General features: G+C 38.2%; 1 long non-coding RNA gene across 9 annotated transcripts; it reads right to left on the bottom strand.

Annotated features, from left to right (window-relative positions):
• Window positions 1–1,037: 1,037 nt before the first annotated feature.
• Window positions 1,038–13,973, bottom strand: LOC109103253. Of its 9 annotated transcripts, XR_006161762.1 has the most exons (5): window positions 12,063–13,745; window positions 11,847–11,932; window positions 9,611–10,020; window positions 9,204–9,413; window positions 1,038–2,456 (listed from the first exon to the last, which is right to left on the bottom strand). It is a non-coding gene; the product is annotated as an uncharacterized LOC109103253 (long non-coding RNA). The 9 variants fall into 9 exon arrangements; XR_006161761.1 differs by having other exon boundaries at window positions 9,204–10,020; window positions 13,602–13,973; XR_006161766.1 differs by lacking the exon at window positions 9,611–10,020 and having other exon boundaries at window positions 13,602–13,972.
• Window positions 13,974–20,158: the final 6,185 nt, after the last annotated feature.

Below are 20,158 nucleotides of genomic sequence, written 5' to 3' on the forward strand. Positions count from 1 at the left end.
AAAAAACAAACCATAAGAAAAAAAATATAGAATAACTTCAAGGGCCTCATTTATAAAACACATACAGCTGGACTTGATCCAAAATTTTCATGAATTTTATCACATTTATTTGACAAAACTGATCTTCTGAAAATAATAATAATAATCCTACTAGTGTATGCCTGCACATGCACAGAAACCAGACTGTCTTTTTCTTTTTTTTTTTCTTGTGCATAGAGACGTTCATAAGAACACTTTGGAAACTATTGTATGTTCAAATTTAAGAACATTGTAAATCTTTATAAAGGAGACATCGGACTCCTCCTGAATGGAAAACTGTCCATTGTACAAAATGTGTTCAGTTTGAACATTATCTAAAGAGTTGAAAGTACATGGAAGATCCCTGGCAGGTGATCTGAGCACCCTTCACCCTGGTGCAAAGTAACTGTGAGGTATCTGACCTTTGCCATTTGGGATTATTTTGAACTTGTGAAGACCTTTCAAGCTCAAGCTTAATTAAACAAAAAGGGCTCTGTGACCTGTCTCATATTCAAGGTATGTTCCAGTTCAACACAAGATGTCTGTAAATTTTTTTTAATTTGTATCTTGAGGAAACAACCAAACAAAAACAAACAGCATTGACATATCTAGTCAGAAGTTAGTTTATGGGGGATCGTAGCGTGCAACAGATGTTGCCATTTGGCTTGTCCCTTTAAAGAATGCTTTGACAGGCACGATTCAATGAAAAATATTTCCCTGAATAATAATATTTAGATTTAAGTGTTTTGTTTCACAGTTAGAAGTGAAATCAATTAGTACCACTGTATTAAATGGTGGGAAAGAGCCTTGAAAGGCCTAGCTGTAAAACGGCTCCAACATAAGAAGATTAACCATTACCTACTACATTAAATTGAATCTCAACCTTGTAAAGCTTTCAAAAATACAACTCATGAAAAACTAGGAAGTAGAAATCATGTTCACATTCATAAAGAATTTAGAACCACAACAAAATATGTCACACGTTTAAGTAAAAATAAACAAGGCAAGTCTTCCCCAAAGCCATTTTACTTCTTTATTTGAGAATCACATCATTCAGTCACACTTTGTCCATACTGAAAGTATGTTCATTAGGACCTTCATAGTAATCTAATCTAAATGTAGCTGTTAACCCTTACCGTCTGACTTTAAAGAGGGTTAAAGCAGGAGGTTCTGACAGTAGCACACTGTACTATCCACGGCCTAAGTACACCTGCAACACAGACAGGCCGAGCTTCTTATGTGTGCCGTTTCTTTAAGAGCAGCTGAGACGACGACCCTCAACAATCTTTTAATGCACTTGTGGACAGATTGACATTAGACTAGAGCGGATCACGAAGGCGATCGTCGCCCATGACCTGAAGAAGCCCTTGAGAGAAGGTACAGTTACATGTGCAAAACTGTGTGACGTATGAGAACTTGGTGAGAGAGTGGCATGATCTTGAAGACGTTTGGAGGGAGAGGAACCGAGAGCACATTTCCAGCACGCGGCATCTGGGTCTGCTAAATACCTAGAATATTCTCAGTTTTCATCTGGCTGGGAGGATTTAGAGGGATGCATTTTCATATCCTGTTTTCTGTGCTGAAGAAGTCGGCCTTGAGGAATTTACGGCTTGTGTAAGGTCAGTTGACGTGATGAGGATGTGTATATAGGCAGATCTGTGTGTGTGACAAAGGTTAGATGCGTACATACACAAGCACATAAACAAACAAACACACACAAAAAAAAATAAAAAAAAATCATATTTACGCCATAGAATGGCCTTGAAAGGGAAAGAGGAAGTTACATACGCTCTGCAGTCTTTCATCATTTGTTCCCTGGAGGATCTCTGCAACTTTCAACACACAAACACGTCAATGCCTGGGCATGTCTCCAGAATGCATGGAAACATCTATAAGAACACTACTTTCAGTAGTACTTGATGTTTCCGCCCACTAAACATCAGATCCACCATTTGCTACATCAGAAGAGCAAGATGGCCACCTCTGTCAGCTTGGTTGAGAGCACAGAATGCCACTCCTGTCCTGCTCCACACCCAAATAAGGGCAAGGGACCCTCACCGGGCCAGGAATGTGGCTGAGTCAGCATGGACCCCGTATGGTAGCCTTTGTTTATGCCTGAGAATAACGAACAGCCAAGCTCAGGCAGGTCACGTGAGCTGGCTGCTGGAGGGAGAGAAAAAAATGGGATCCGTCTGATCCAGGATTGGCTGAGACGGCCTCATCGACTGTCTGGAATGATGCTGTTACTTCTGCATCACCATCTCTGTGCTGACGTGCCAGGAAAGAGCCAACCACAACAGTTCTTCAGCTGGCAGCTTTAGCTGGTACACAAGGACATAAAGCTTGCCAGTGAAGAACTGCTGCAGGTCAGCCAGTGGGCTTCCCAGAGTCTGTCCCTGATATTCCGAAGAAAACGTGGGAATAGGGCGTGGCAGGATCTGCAGAGGCAAATAAAGAAAGGACAGTTTGAGGAGAAATAAGATAAGACAATAATTACAAGTTAGCTATAATATAAAAAAATAAGACAGTAAAATATTTATAAAAATATTTATGTGCAAAGCCGACCTCGTACTTCATCCACCCGGAACTGCTTCCGTGTACAACAGTGAGCGCAAGCTACATTAAAGTAATTATTATGTTTTTAATATGGATATTTTTCTTACAAAAATGCATTGATTTGCTACAGGTGGACTTTGTTGTCTGACATCCAAGACACTTTTTATGGATGGGCGCTTTTTATTTAACTCCTTTTGGACTGATGCATGAAACACAAGCTGAGTGCCATTAAACAGCTTGAAAGATCAAAGACAATTTTTAATATAACTCATTGGAACCAGACTGGATTCATCTGAAAGAAGAAAGTCATATACACCTAGGATGACTTGACGGTGAGTAATTTATGGACTATTTTTCATTGTTGGGTGAACTAACCCTTTAAGGTAAGGTAAAATTCAGTCGCCAATACCAAAACCAGTGACACTGTCTTGAAACCAAAAATCTAATATGCTATTCAACATTTTAATTAAAAAATTATCAATATTGATTAAAACATTTTATCTATATTTAATAAAAAAAATTTTTTAGCTTCATTATCCCAGTTTAGAAAACATTGCTTCAATCAATCAAGCAATAAAGAATAAATTAAATTATAAAAATATAAAAACTAAATCTTAATTCATTCAGTAAGCAAAGAAATAAATTAAGAGCATTTAACATTCTCTTTCAGGGTTCTCTCGATAGAGACAGAAAGAGAGAGAGGAAGAGCAGCGGTCTAGTCATGTGTTCTTTGCCCCTGAGGTATTGCAGGCCTGCTACTGCTTCAGCATTCATTCACTCAGTTCAGCTCCTGCCTTTAATTGAGTACAGATAGATCAGCTGCCTATGTGCAGGACCCAAGCATTTGATCACGCTCAAACTGTTCTGCAAGGAGACCATCTAACACTCACACCAAATTAAAAGTCTCTCTTCATCCAATTGACTTAAGTCTGCTTCATTTAACCAAAGAATCTCCTGTAAGCAGCCAAAAATCAGGCCATTCACTCTTCTCTCAGGGAAGCTCATGAAGTATGGTTTCATTTCCTTTCTGACTTTTTTCTCTCAGAGACAGTCCGTCTCTGGGCCTCACTCTCCCATAGCTCTTGCACAGTGCTAAAGGAGGCTGTAAAGCTCTGCTTTTGCTGCAGTTCAAGGACGAGTGCTGGATGGGCAGGGCCTCTATGAACCCACTGATCTCACTGAACCACAGAAAAAGGTCCAGTTTGCAAAGCACCGACTGGCCCTAGTCTGGCACTCCCACACACATTCAGCTTTGCTCCCTCGGTCTCTTCCACACACACGTTCTCACCCACAACTCGGAAATGCCAACTCCTGCCAAACAGCACGGATGATTTGCCCATACTCATTGAGCTGCCTGATGGAGAAACAAATTCACAGGGCGTTCACACTGCACAAATACGGTTTGGTTTTGGGGCGAGACAGACATGTTATGCATTCATTAATTTCATGTGTTCAAAACAGCTGTCTTGTTCACTCTTTCACTATATACTGTAGAGAATGTGACGTAGTGCACATTAGCATTCATTTTGGATACTCCTGTAGAGAACATTACAAAAACTTTCCAATTGCATTCCATATATAGATAAATGAATTGGAAAAAAGAATACATTTATCTTATTATTATACACACACACACACACACACTCTAATCAGATTTTAAACTACATGTATGTGACTAGGGATGCACAGTACATTCTGCTCGATACTGGTAAAATCAAGATTTTTTTTTTATGTTCGATACTTAAATCACCAATATTAAAATACAATTTTATTTAAAAAAAAAACACTAACCTAAAAACACTGAAAAGTAAAATCAGTTATTTTACTGTAAATGCTACAAGTGACTATAGGCATCACAACATTACAATGTACAGTATGAAACATGGAAATTAATTTTGAGATTTTAATTTAGAAGTATTATTAAATTTTTAAGATTAACTTTATGTGAGTGTTTGCAAAGGCATTCTAAAATAAATAACCATAAATATCCAATATCAGCTGATGATAACCAATATTCTATAGATATAACATGCAATATTAGATTAGAATATTAGAACATTAAGTCTAAAAGCCAGAGAAGAAATGAATGCTCACTGCATCTATTTTGCTTTCAGTGACGGAAATCACATTCGGCTGCAGCGCCACCCTTCCGCTGGGTCATAAGTCTGTTGTTATCAGACACCGGGGCGGTTGAATCGTCCTTTGTCTGAAGGGGGAGATAAGATCCTTCTATGTCCAGGACACTGCAGGCAGGGAGGGCCGTCAGCTTCGGTTACAAGACTTGAACATTATGTTCACACACACCACTGTCAAGAGTCACACTATAATGTGCTCTCTAAAATCATGACACCCATGGATTTAACCCCACAGAATGGGCGGCACAGACAAAATGGAGCTGGATAACATGCAGTTATGGAAAAGCCAGACACTTCTCTCCAACCCACTTCTAGGGGGAAGAAACATGTATTTTCACTGGTCCATTGCAAGGTCTTTGATGTCCCCACCCAGTCAAGACACTCAGAGAGCCACTGGATACAAGTAGTCAGCACCGGACACAATGGAGCATGTTTAAACTCTTACTGTCTCTCTCAAACACACACACACTCACTATGACTCACCGACATATACAAACACACAATGCCTACAAATCCTGTCGGACAGAACACAGTGTTCCCAAGTAGTGATTTATTTGTAAAGCTGTGGAAGCTTCCCAAACAACTACAGTCAGGCTGCTCTGCAAGGCAATGGGAAATGTAGAAGTATGTGCCCTTCTCCGGCTCTCTGCAGTGTCTGCTCACATTTTCCTCCCTATAGCCCTTTCCTACCTCTGGGAAACCATTTCAAATTTACTAATTAAAAACCAAAACTGACAGCTTGCTCACATCACCAGGAGACACTGAACAGCAGGTTAAAGACAAAGGTGCACTTCAATCCAGCTGGCAAAGATGGTGGTATAGGGTCAAATGGGCTTGCCCAACATCTGGAAGACAGTGGGAAGAGGTCACAAGTCAGATTTTTCAAAGCAAGCACTGTTACACCCTCTGTCTAAACGAATACACGTTCACCTACTTGATTTAGCCATTAGTCGTTACATTCTTCAACGCCCACAGAAATTGTTACCAAAATGAGCTATGGATCAACGCATTAGTCATTCTGTTCAGCTTCCAGATGAATAATCAGGAAGTAACCAAGTGGGGTGGGTGAAGAAGGGGGGGGATCTTTAATTAAAGTGAAATCCCGCATTCATCTGAATAGAAGCAGCGCAAGGTCATTTCTGAGCCGAGATAATGATTATTAATGGAAACCAGCTTTGAAAGGCGCAAGCTCGCTGTTCATCAGAGACGAGGCCAATGGTGGAGATGTTACATTCCTGTCATGCTTGTCCCGTCAAGCAGGGGCTCTCACAGGGAGTACAGTAGAGAAAATGAGAGGAGAGAGAGAGAACCACACCCAGCAGTTAAAAGTCTCTTGTCTTTCTGCTACTGTGGAAAAATGCGAGGTTGGAACCATAAACTGGCAGAATGCAGTAAGAATCTCTGGAAGGAAACCGCTAAATCCCTGAGGGATATGAGAATCCATTTTAGTTATGAAATGACACAGCATGCAAGCAGATCATCTGCATGTGGGGGAAAAAAACGGCCGTTTCTGTACAACCGGAAGTCAGTGGCTGCAGAACTTTTGAAACAAATGCCTCCACAAACACACACCACATTTTAACTCGCGTTTTTCTGAAAGAGAGGACTCCAGAGTTTCCATCTGGTCCTAATATCTGAGTGTCCAAAGCTGTTTTTATGTGACTTTAGGGCAGATGTCTGAGCTCATCCTACCCCTTCCACTCAATTACCCATTCTCCTCCATGTCACGCAGGTCTTGTGCATTATTCACCAGCCTTTACATTTGCACAGAATGGAATGACCACTTGCATTTCAGCTCCATCCTTAATCATGCATCGTTTTCCCTACATCAAGCCCTTTGAAGAGGCCAGGCAATCACCGTTCCAACAGCGATGCTTCTAATGCTGAGGCGGCTTCAGTAATTCTGCCATGAATCACGGCATGAGTCAACCGGCGGGCAGGCAACAGTGAGAAATGGAGAAGTGCAGACATTGATAAATGGATGCCATTCACTAATGCACAGATGAAAAGACTAAAACAACCGGCAGACACCAGGAAGGGGAAGAGATCGGAATGAACCTTTATAGAGAAAAATGCACCTGTACCCAAAGGGCTTTCCAATGACGTTCGTTTGTTTGTGAAGTCAACAAGGTAAACAGGAAGACTTACCAAGGGCTCGTCCGGAACACAGACGTCATGCATATATCCTGCTCCTCCTCTCAGCTCCCAGACTTGTGAGCACGGTAGTGCTTGTGCGTAGAGGGCAACACACAAAAAAAAAAGTCTATATATAGCTCAGATAAACACAAATCTTCACGTCACGGCCAAGTCATGGCCACAGAAAGTCTAAAGTGCTCAAGGAAGGTAATCTTAGTCTTAATCTGAAATGTCTAGCCAAAGCCTGATCTTATGTAGGAAGACCACGAGAAATCACCTGAGGAACCCCAAAGGAAAAGGGGTGTGGCACATTTAAGTGTGCATTTGCATCCCAGCACCCCCACCCTGTCACTGCTTCCCCAGAATGAAGATGACTGTTGTGCAAGGACTCAGAAAGAGCTGCCTACTATTCGTGCCTCTGACATCCAAGACGGACCGCTCTAAACAGCTTCCTCCAGACACTTGACAAACAGAAAAACATGCAGGCAAAACAGTTTGATATTAAAGAGGAAATTCCAGCTGGGTTATACAATGGAAATGACTGTGGGACAACGCGGAAGTGGTGAAGCCATTTCAGGAATTCATGTAATCTCCTGCTAATCATCAGGACTAAGGGGTGGGGTTTCTGTAAATCTCGAACAAGAGCTCCTGAAGCCCACATGTAGCCAGAGGAAGTGGTCAGAGCCTTTAAGAGTGTGATGAGCATCCCACACATATTCACACTGCCAAGTGTTAGAAAGGGGGTCACAACTTGCTGGCATGAATGGAGCACACTTATACAACACTAAAAATCACAGACACGTGCATATGTGAACTGCAATGACTGCCACATACTGCAGGGTACTGCCTTGAGAAAAACAGGGAAGTTTAGAACTTCGAGGTAACTGTGCTTTTTTTTTAGCTGGTTCCTCTGAAATGCAGATTGCAGCACCAAAGAATGCAGAACATCTGGCCAAGATTAAAAACGAGGCTTCAACAACTTCTCGTTATTTTGTGAAACACAGCTTGTGGCACAGCCAAATACCCATTTAAACCCTGTTCTATAAACCTGATGATTTAGGTTCAGTTAAAAAAAAAAAAAAAAAAAAAAGGGTGAGATCTGGCATATCATTGCTTAAGGAGCTCTACAGCCCTGCTGCTTGTACGCGTGTGTGCATGAGTACATAGCTTTAGCAAGTCCAGGCCTCCTCCCTGCTTCTCTTCAATGTAGTTACACTGGACTACATTCTACAGAAGAGCATTCTGTATTAGCAGTCCATGCAAAAGGAAGCTGATGGCAGCTGGTATACCATGAATAGGCAGTAACTCAAATGAAGCTTCTTTCATAATGTTGGTTGTTGTAATGACAAAGCATTGCCTGTTCTCACCCCACCCCACCCGCCGAACTCTGAATCAATGTTAGCAGCAATCAGAGTGGCAGCTGCCTCTCCCAGCACAGCAAAGGAAGCAAAAGCTTTGATTTGACTCAAATTATACTTTTAATACTGTGCCATGGCACGGCGAATGACTCAGCCAAAATTACTTACTGACTGAGAGCAACTGATCTGGCAAGAGTATGTAGTACTGCGATTGAAAATGACACAAAGTTATATAGATATGCACCTGTACCCAAAAGGCTTTCCAATGACATTCATTTGTTTGTGAAGTCAACGAGGTAAACAGAAAGACTTACCAAGGGCTCGTCTGGGACACAGACGTCACGCATATATCCTGCTAATCCATTCAAATATCTCCATTTTACCATTCAATAGTTTGGGGGAAGTAAGTTTTTTTGGTAATAATAGAAGCCCTTTATGCTCACCAAGGCTGCACACAGTTGATCAAACATACAGTAAAAACAGTGACACTGTAAAATTACAATTTCAGTTATATATTTTAAAATGTAATTAATTCCTGTGATAGCAAAGCTGAATTTTCAGCAGTCAGAATTCCAATCTTCAGTGTCACATGGTCCTTCAGAAACCAATCTAATAGTCTGATTTGGTCTCAAGAAACACTTCTTATTATCCATGTTGAAAACAGCTGCTTAATATTTTTGTGCAAACGGTAATAATTTTTTTCAGGATTCTTTGATGAACAAAATTCACTGTCAATTTAATGCACCTTTGCTAAATAAAAGTATTAATTTCTTTAAAAAAAATTATAAAGAAAAAAATCTTACCGACCCCAAACTTCTGAACTGTATTTACCTAATGTTTTATATTTCAGTTAAATAGCTAAAATATACAGATATGAAAACTACAGTCCATCTAGCACTTACCCAAGGACTAATTATTTCCTTAGGAAACACTGATGGAATTATACCCAACAGGTTCATTTCTGCAGCTTGCCCTCCCGCCCCTTTTCTCTGTCTCTCACCCTTTCCATTGCACTTTCTGCGGTTCTTTCCGTTGGTCAAGTCTCTGTGCCATGCATTCTTGGGATGCCTGGTACATATGGTATAAATTCCATTCTGTCTGCAGAGGCCCTCCATGCTTTCTGAGATACGCCGTGCTGGACTGACTCCACCCTTCCACAGAGCTGGGCCAGCTCACACTCTGTACTGCTGAGGTGAACTAGCTTGGCTGCCTTAAAAGAGAGAAAGAGACAGAGAAATAGTCCACAAGTGAAGTCAACAGGTTTTAAACAAACCCGTTTTTCTCTGTATAGAATGAATGAGCTCGCTATTTAGAGTTTGGGGCATCGTATGTGTGTGCCGCCTTGTATGTCGAGGACAGAAATTCAATGAAGAACAATAGCACAAAACCCCAAACTGGGTCACTTACATGGCGGTGAGGAGCACAAAGCCTGCAGCCCATTTAATCAAAGGGAGATTATGCAGGTCCCTCAGGGTAGACAGCAGAAGCAAACTCACTCTAGAAGTCTGTCTCTGACAGTGCCGAATCATCGCCTCGCTACGGCAGCGAAAAGGTATTGCTAGGAATCTAACTGCGTAACGTTACTGGAGATGTAAATGTGGACAGAAGCTCTGCAGGCTCACTTCCTGAAACCTTGTAGCACAAACCCGCCTGTGCGTCCAGCATTTGGTCCCACAGGACTGTGGGGCTGCACAGACGGGAAGCTCCGCTGTCCTTGAGACAACAGCAGACCTTCTTCTGAGATCCTCCCCTCCCACACTCAAGACAACTACAGCCACCTGCCAAACAGGCAAATCACTGTCACAGCCGAGCTTCATCTGCAAAAAAAAAAAAAAAACCCACTCACAGTCTGTGCGGCACGATACTGCACCAATTACGGAGGCAACAGTGGAATGTATGCCAAGACTCCAGAAAAAAAACACTTAAAAACTCTCAAACCTCCACAAATGAGAGTGTAAAAAAATCTAAACGTCAAAGAGGCCTGCAGAACAGTGAAAATGTGTAATGCTAAGGGTGTGGTTCCAAAATTCTCCGTGATATGAGATTTCTCATGTCCACGAATGCAGTTGTCTGAGTTCCATGCTATGGTTTTTTCTCCACACAGATCTATTCATGCAACTCCATGAGGGCCCAACATTAAAGAAGCAGCAAAAATATGAACTTAGAAAAGTTCAATGTTTTATAATGGCCTCACAGTAAAGCCAATAAATGTCAAAAACTAAACAGAGGAAGTATTTGAACGGCAGATACCTTGAATATCAATTAAGCCTCCTTCTTAGTGATTTCTCCATTCAGTGTACAGACTGTCCAGTTAGTTTCAAACTCCTCTGTTATATTTCGGTATCTTTCCAGCCACGCTTGGATGATGAATAAACTCATTTAGCAGCGAACACCGAGTGCAAGACCAGACAATAGGTTCACAAAACAAATATTTTCTTGCAAAAAGACTCCTGCACTCCCACCTTTAGCTCCACAGACACTTGAATCAGGGAATAAGAGTTGCTCTTACTGAATTCATTTCATTGATAAGATTGCAAGAAAATTAGACCTGTACGCATTGATCTGAGATGTCAAACCTTTCTACAGATGGTGATTATCCTGGGCAGGAGAACAAATGTTCCTTTTTTTCCAAAAACTGCACTGCGCTGCTTCTTTAATGAGCTATTTCAATCTGAACTTGCTTATTTAACAGTGTATACAAATTACATGTACGTCATTTAACAGCCCTTAATTTATTCAGACATAATGAATTTATTCAGGGTAGACGCCATTTAAATTTTCACAAATGAAAACAAGGCTGCAAGGAAAATATTTATAGACTATTGTTTTAAGCTCATACATCAAGTTCATAACATTTTTTCAGAGTTTGTTTAGAGACAAACAATGTTGCATCAGCTGAATGATCGAGACTGAGCTACAAAACAACACATTAAACGGACCTCCTTATAGCCTCGTTTTCATTTTAGGAAATATTCAATATGGCATCTACCCTAAATAAGGCGTGTAGACAGAACAACTTACCACTTAAACTTCTGGAATTTATTAATTCTGAATACAGTGATTTATAAAACACTGATTTATAAAAAAAAAAAAAAAAAATTAAAAATTTGAGCAAAACTCCATTTCTTAAATGTAGTTTCAGTACATTTAAACAAATGTATTAAAAACCTGACACAAATATGAATATCATATTCAGTCATGTGACTTTTTTTTTTTTTGCTAGTCTCAGTAAATCAATAAGATTTCATAATCAGCTCTAAGTTCATAAGCAACATCAATCAAGGAAATAATGCTCTTAAACTAACATTAAAAGGCCAAAGACCTTCTTAAAATAATAATAATAAATCTTTAAATTTGGTAATCATGTGGTGTAGATTAAAGATGACTAAAAGGAAAATCTGTTTTTAACATTTCATAACCTTACTTCATGATTTAAAATGTTGTATTTTACTTGAAACAATTATGAAGGAAATCCATTAAATCAGTTGCATAAACATGAGTTAAGGATGTTTCTCAACACTTGATTGCTTAATCCCATCCAAGATATAATTTATAATAAAATTGTAGAAGCTGAAAAGATGATTTGATATCAGTTCTGACACATCACTCTCACCACCGGTAACAGTCATATTTCATAACTTACCTTCAGCAGTCGGACGTCATTCAGATGTAAGAAGAAATCCATAACGACGTACTGTTGAAACGGAGGTCTCCACTCCAGATGTTAGGCTGTGTGTGAAAAGGGAAAAGTGAGATAAAGCAGACACACAGACAAGAAGTAAACAAGTCACCTAAAGGGGGGAGAAAAAAAAAAAAAAAAAAAAAAAAGAGGACAAAACTCGTATATACAGTATCGCACCGTACAGGGTGGGGTCTTGAGGAATTTGCCATGCTCTCGCCTCACAGGAATCAGAGACGATGTATAAGCGTTGTGTCATGGCCAAAACCATGTTTTATACACTACTATCCAGCTACCAAAACTAATATTTTGATCTTCGCCTTCTCTCGCAGGCTACAGCAGAATGTCCTGTTGCCCCTGCTATTCATCTTTTAAACAGACGTAGACTAAAAACTCCGTGTTTTAGGGTTTATCTTAAAGTGACAGTTCACTCAAAAAGTGAAAAATCTGTCCTTTAATAACACCCATATTTTTACAAACCTGTTTGACTTTCTATCCTCTGTATAAAAAAATAAATAAATAGAGAAAATGTGAGGCTGAATATGAGGGTCAGTCACCATTCACTTCGCATTCTTTCTATATTCAATGAAAGGTTTAAAACATCATGAAGGTGAGTAAATGATGACTAAATATTAATTTGAGGTTAATTATCCCTTTAATTATCCTTGCCCTCTTTTAATAACGCTGAAAATTAGCATAAATATAATACAAATAAAAACAAGCAAAGTAGCCTAAAGAAAAATCACGAAGGAAATACGTCAGGCGATATGAGTTTAATGTAACGAGTGTAACGCCCACTGTTATATCAGTTGTCCGTGTTAATAGGCTACAGTAGTGTTAATTCTCAGCGCTTCAGTCTGACGAATTTAACAAATAGCGTCAAATCGATATCTGTGCAATACTGAGTTTTTCGACAAACACCTTTAAGCGAAAACTTCTGAATGAGGAACGTCCAACACCTAACGTAACTTACTTCACTGGTAGAATTCTCGATTTCTCTCGTCGATTGATTCGTATGTCACGCTGGAAAGCGGTTCGAATCCCAGACATCACATAAATCTGGCGTAACATCCTTTATTTTCGCAATGGGTTATTTTTTTTTTTTCCTCATTCTGCCTATAGACTGTCTACTAACGTACGGCTGACGCCCTGTGAGGCTCAACTCTGAACCGAGCGCTCTCGCGATCTCTTTCAATGGAACGTAACAGATTCCATTTGTTCTAAAGTGGGTTCACACACTTCCGAAAAGTTAGAACGAATGTTGCAACGGTCATCGAACGATTGGCCTCCGTTGTGTAACCGAACGCTTCCTGGATTTAAATATCTCCCCGGTGACACGCGTATCAAATCCTCGCGAAAACCATTAAAACCCTCATGATTCAGTTCTGGCGCACAAGGCAGCGCACATACGACATTTAAAAGCTCATTGGGAACTCAAGTTCGATTCTGACCTGGGTCATGTCCCAATCCCATTTCCAGTCTCTCTCGCCCACTTTAATGTCTCACTCTAACTGTAAATAAAGGCTAAATGTCGAAGAATTAATTATAAGATCTGCTACAATTTAAGTAATTCGTCCTTTAGCTGAAAGCCACACCTTAACCTCAAATCACTCCTGACATCAAAGAGCTAAAGCGCGACTCAGCTAAAATATCTAATCCTAACCTACTCAAGACAACTCAACAGTGTTACAGAAATCATTAACAATATAATTACTCAACTTGAAAACGACACCATTAGTCTTGCGTCCTAAATTTCACAATCTAGCCCACGTATTGCTGCGTCCTCAGTCTCCGCTTCAACTCCCCTCATACCGGCTTCTCCTCCCGATCAGCTGGCAGCGCAGTGACGCCAAGAGCAACAGCTGACCAATCAAACCCTAACGTCAAACGAACAGAAGTAACGCCCACTTATGACCAATCATGAATGACAGGCCTGCACACCAATGCCATGCTCTGACTCAGACGGGTGTAAAGCACACTGTCCAATGACGCGATCTCTCCCCGACTGGCGTTTCACAGCTCTTCTAATGAGCAAATGACTGAGCACCTCCGTAACCAGGACTGGATAACTGTTTTCAGACTCCTATTAAATCTTACTTCACTTTGATACAATTCAGACTCGTGCGTAATGTCTTTAAACATTTCCACAGACGTTGTTTTACTCTTGTTTGCTAATGCTTTTTAATAGGTCCATATTCATGTCCACATTATTTTCTGTCTTGTTAAGGCCGCACTCTGTAATCTTTCCTCATCAAAAGGGTTTTACACAAAGAAATTAAAAATTATGTATGCTACACTCACATAAGATTTATATTTATACTAGGCTAAAAATAAAAATATTTATAAGCCTTATATTATAAAAGCTGTTTTAGTTTACAAGGAGGGTTTGCTTCTGGTGGCCACCATGTTGAGGTCACATGACTAGCGAATGTCCCCTTTATTTCTGTAATCCACCTATTATCCGATATTTGCGGAATTGTTTAACATGGCTCGATGCCAATTTCTACAATGGCATTAAAGTAGAATAGGCCTAAATAGAATGAATGAGAATGAATTCAAGAAATGCAGAACTGCCTACAGCAGTCAGGTGAAAAACTCAGTAAGGAAAAATGCTGCATTTCATTTTCTATAAAAATGATTCCTGAGGTTTCTGGTGAAATTTAAAGCTGACTGCCATTTATGCTATTGCTCGTTTTGTGGACAGAAACCTTAATTGGTGGCTTGCTGAATCTAGAGGGATTTTTGAGCAAAAAATGCAAATTCCTGCCACTGATGGAGAGAAAACCATAGAAAAATACAGGCTTTTATTCTACAATCAGAATTGTAGACCTTGTTATCCTTTGATTTTGGCTACAAAAATAGGATAATGGGGGAGAAATAAGGAACATTGTGTTGTATGGAATTCAGGAGAAGGATAATTAGAATTATTATTTAGTGTTATTGTAGACGTGGGTTTCAGAAACTCAAAAACATCATCAGTAACTTCATTGTATCCTCAGTAAATAATCACAGCAAGTAAACTTAAATGCTTGCTTGTGTGTAACCAAAAAAATGTTGTTTCCTCATGTGCAGTAACTCAAGAATAAAATGTTGTTTCCTCATGTGCAGTAACTCAAGAATTTAAATGCCATTCCATTCATAATTCTTGTACTGCACAGTCAGTTCAAAAAGTACTAATAAGTGCATGCATTTGATCATATACATCATGACTGAGGGCTTGAGAGGGTCTTTTCTCGCATGACTAAAGTCCAACTGCCCGGTCACTGTTATAAGGGCAGTGCCTCATTTCATTCCACTTCATTCCACATTCCCACACCACAAAGGCTGATGATACATGGGGCAACTTTCTGAGCAATGTTGCTGGACAACTTTGCGCAATGTTGCCGTCAACGGGCAACCAGGTGAGACACACAACCAATCTAAAGTATTCAGATAGAAATTTGTTTCCCATCTTCAATGGGAAAGTGCCCTAGCAACATTGCTCAAAAAATTGCCCGGCAAAATTGCTCAAAAAGTTCATCAGTATCAAATACCATCAGTCTAACTCTGGGATCAAGTCCAGCAACTCATTTGACTCAAATTCATTTGAGGAATTAATATACTTTATCAAAAATTATTAACTGAACAACGTAAGCTATAATTTTAGAGGTTACCTAGAGTTGTAGTAAAAGAAGGAAATACTTACTGAAGTTGATGCGTTCAGATCTGATTGGAGACTCTTTGGTTAGATACTGTGTTGGAGATGGTGACATAAACACCTTGGCAAAGTAGTTTCCTGTCCTATTCCCACATGGTTAACATTTCCTGAAAATCTATTGATAATTTATATAAACAAAGTGATAGCAACTTTGGTAGAAAGGTCAGTACAACCCAGTCACAATATTCCAAATTTAAATGTCATACAAATGTGCTTTATCTCCACAGGTGCTATCTGTGAGACATCCTACATCCTGTTACTTAAGGGACTGCAGACATTAAGTATATCTGGGTTTCTTTGAGGGCACTTTCTCTCCCTGATCCTGATTAGGTCAAATACATTAATGAGAGCTCTGGCCCACTGTCTGGACATGTTCCTATCTATAAGACATCACAATGTTAAGGGACCTTTTCAATTTATTTATTAAATGTCACTCAGTATGTCCCCATGCGACAATATATACACAATTTGGGAACATGTTATGTTACTTTTATAGTTAATGTTGCATTAATATACCCTGTGCAAAGAACCGATCTGCTAGAACACATTAATCCAGCCCTTAAATGGATTCCAGGAATCTATCGGCCCACTCCCAGGCAAGTGCCTTCCTGCATGAGTACAGCGATACATGATGAGAACATATTATGTAAATGATCTCCTCCTGAAGAGGATCCTGTTTCATCCTTTCTTAATATATAATATCAATTTATAAAAAAAAAAATTTAATAATAGAAATGTGGCATTATTTTTCCCAAGAAAATTTCTTATGTCTATGGTAATTGTGCATTGATAATCTTTTCATAGTTCAATAACAGTAACAATAATAATAATAAAAAAGCTTAATAGTAATAGTATCCATCAATATACTAACATTATTGTTATACTTTTTATTTATATCTAAAAAAATAAAATTTAAAAAAAAAAAATACAATAAAAACTAAATATAAAAAAAATAAAAATATATATATATATATATATATATATATATATATAATATATACTGTGTGTGTGTGTATATATATATATACATATATATATATATATATATACTACTGTTCAAAAATTTGGGATCAGTAAGACATGTTTGTTTTTTAAAAAGGTCTCTTATGCTCATCAAGGCTGCATTTATTTGATCAAAAATTTGATCAAAAATACAGAAAAAAAGCAGTAATCTTGCAAAATGTTATTACAATATAAAATAATGGTTTCTATTTTAATATCCTTTAAAATATAATTTATTTCTGTGATGCAAAGCTGAATTTCCATCAGCCATTACTCCAGTATAAAGTGTCACATGATCTTTCAGAAATCATTCTAATATGCCGAATTATTATTAGAATTAACAATGTTGGCAACAGTTGTGCTGTCAAATATTTTTTGGGAAACTGTTATACTTTTTCAGGATTCTTTGATGAATAAAAAGTTAAAAAGAACAGCATTTAAAATATAAATCTTTTCTAACAATAAAAATCTTTGATATCACTTCTTATCAATTTAACATCCTTGCTGAATAAAAGTTTTAATTTAAGCAAGAATAAAAATTTACTCACCCCAAACTTTTGAATGGTAGTGTATATTGTTAGAAAAGATTTATATTTTAAATAAATGCTCTTCTTTTTAACTTTTTATTCATCAAATAATCCTGAAAAAGTATCATAGGTTCCAAAAAAATATTAAGCAGCACAACAGTTTCCAGCACTCATAATAAATCAGCTTATTAGAATGATTTCTGAAGTATCATGTGACACAGAAGACTGAAGTAATGATGCTGAAAATTCAGCTTTGCATCACAGGAATACATTTGATTTTAATGTATATTAAAGTAGAAAATTTTTATTTTACATCGTAATAATATTTTACAACGTACATTTTTTTCTTGTATTTTTGATCAAATAAATGCAGCCTTGATGAGCATAAGAAACTCCTTTAAAAAGATTAAAAATCTTTCTGATCCCAAACTTTTGAACAGTAGTGTATGTATATATATATATATGTATATAAATTTTATTTATTTCAATGTTATATATATATATATATATACATACACTACAATAAAAAATACAAAGACATTGTCACTGTTAAAAAGCACTATCTAACATTCAGTCATTATTGTTATAGTTTTAATATAATTTTATTTATTTCAATGTTAAACATAATAATTTTTTAAACTATAATTTTATTAAACAAAGTTGCATTTCATGGGAAAAAACTACAGTAAACACATTTCAAATGTTAAAATTTTTGTATTCTTGTACTGTATTCTTTAAACTTTCACCAGCAAATTCTCAACTTGCAGGCATGATAGTTTTGCAGACATTGTGCATTCTAGTATTCAGCTTGTGAAAATATGCAGGTGACATTTCATCACATGTTTGCTTTAGGACTTCCCATGGGTGTGATTGGCTTTTAGGACTCTTCTCACAGACCTAATAATCAAACAGTTCCCACCAACACATCAAATTTGCATTTATCCATACCTAATACTCATTTAATCAACTGCCATTCAATATTTAAAATATGTTCCGGTTTATTTAAACCTTTTATAGGTATTTGTCAGCATCAGGCTTTTTCTTTGTAACTCACCCTAGAGGAAATGTAATTTAATATAATGTTTAATTTTATATAATTTTTTACTTATCAAGATACCCCAACTTTTGACAGGCCCCACCTTGTTACTGTGAAACAGCACCCAGTAGAATCAGAGTAAAGCCACTGTAACTTTAAGAGCTGCCTTTTGCAAAAGATAACTGATTAGTGGTCCTGGCAGCCAACCACACAAGCGGCTGAGTGAAGACTCAAGCCAATGAGAAGTCCTGCTGGGCGGAGGTTACAAAACCAGCCTGAACCCAATGACTCAGCAAAGGCAAGTGCGTGCGAGATGACACTTAACAGCAATTTAAAGAGCCAGTGCTCACCATGCAAAAGTAGGTGAGGGTAAAAGACGCACAGCAGCTGTTCTCCTCCCTGCGAGCAGGACTGTGAACGTTGTTCAAAGTGACACGGCTGAGCACAACTTTCAGTTTTTTGCTATTTTCTGAAAGGACCACACCTACACACTCATGATAGACGCAGCATGACTCAGCACAGGCCATCATGTCACATAACCGCACATGACTGGCAATGACAAAAATAAAAACAAAAATAATGGTTTATGATGGTGCTGCACAAAGGCAGGAACCTCGAACACGACAACTGTCTGCTGCTCAGCGAAATATAAATCTCTTGTTTGTTTCACATCACCATAAATATTCAAACAATCACAGGACAGGCAAAAGACAAAGCTCTTTCATTTTCAGATGAATGAATATGTGGGGATCTGAGCCACATCCTGAATGTTGTTCTAAAACAGCCAGAAAGGCAATACCTCAGTAACAAGGCAACAGCTATATTTACATCATGTGCTGTTAACCTCAGAGTACATACTTCTCAAGCTGACGGCAGGAGTTCTAGAACAAACAGGTAACGTTAGGGCTGGACTTTACAGGTTCCTGATCTCACAGGATGTTATGAGAAGTGCTATTTGTTAGTTGTTTGAATGATACACACATTTCACCATCTATTATGAAAAGATTAAGCACGCTCATATTAATTTACAGTGTAAAAACAGAATATGTCATGAGCATATTAATTTAACATCGAAACATGAAAAGTAGAACCAACTGTGATCAGCATTTAGAGTTTGTTTGTTTATTTCTTTCTTAACGCCAATCCAGCATCTATGGCTATATTCATGGCAAGAACCATTTAATCCATACACAAATCTTGTCTTTACACACACGTCCAGAGACAATTTAGACTGCTCAATTAACCTAACCTGCATGTCTTTGGGCTGTGGGAGGAAACCGGAGCACCCGGCGTAAAATCAGCATTTAGAGCAAACACGCATAGCATTATCATGTTTTTCCACCCTTTAACATGCTAAAATGATGTTTACAGGGAATCCTTTTAACAACGGGGAACTCAGAGTGAAAATACTTCGGGATTGGAGGTGTGATGAATCACCAACACATTTTAAAATGATAGTTTTGGTATGTGATCTTACGATCAAGCCACGGCTAAAGAAACGAACAGTGTGACCTGATTTTAATTAAACTGAATTATTCAGCATTCTGTCAGCCTTCCTTACCATGAAACACAGCAAGACCTATAGCGCAGCACATGGTCAGGACTACATACAGGAATGCTGAACCACAGTATTCAAGGGCAAACTGTATTAGTCCCTATAGTTCACAGAAAATCAAAACGAGGGGGTTTGATACGCTACTTACAGAAAAATGAATCATTAATCAAAAGGATTATGTAAGCAGCGTTAATTCCATTACACGTATTCATAAAACTGATTTATTCATTGCTAAAAATATGATCAAATGTATGAAACCATTTCACAAAAATTGTAAAAGGAGATGATTTTTAAATGAGTTATTATACATACACCTGTTTTTCAGTGTGTACTGTCTGATTATGTTATATATATATATAAATAATCATAGCAGAGGTATATTCCAGTCATCATATGTATAAATTAAATTTTGTATCTATTTTTGAATAAATTATGGGATAAAGAATGAGCATCACGTCA

Source organism: Cyprinus carpio, chromosome A15, assembly GCF_018340385.1.
Source record: "Cyprinus carpio isolate SPL01 chromosome A15, ASM1834038v1, whole genome shotgun sequence".
NCBI classification, from domain to species: Eukaryota; Metazoa; Chordata; class Actinopteri; order Cypriniformes; family Cyprinidae; genus Cyprinus; species Cyprinus carpio.